Raw genomic sequence first — 292 nt, forward strand, 5'->3', positions numbered from 1 at the left:
CGGCTGATTGAGCAAGCCTGGTCACGGGGCCTCACCTTGTAACCAATCATGAAACAGCACGTCAGACGGATGGGCTCAGCGGCGTCACGTGTCCATAGAGACGCGTCCGAGGGAATGAAGGATCTCCGTCCCTAAGTCTTGTTTACATCTGTACCAACCATATGATTGGCCCAGGTGTTACTTCCGGAATCCCAATCACATGACAGCAGCGATGCTTCTCAGTATACAGTCTATAAAAGTTACCCTATATCTCACAAATACTGCTGAATCACAGGGACACTGCAGTCACCAT

This window comes from Hyla sarda, chromosome 6 (genome assembly GCF_029499605.1).
Source record: "Hyla sarda isolate aHylSar1 chromosome 6, aHylSar1.hap1, whole genome shotgun sequence".
Taxonomy (NCBI): domain Eukaryota; kingdom Metazoa; phylum Chordata; class Amphibia; order Anura; family Hylidae; genus Hyla; species Hyla sarda.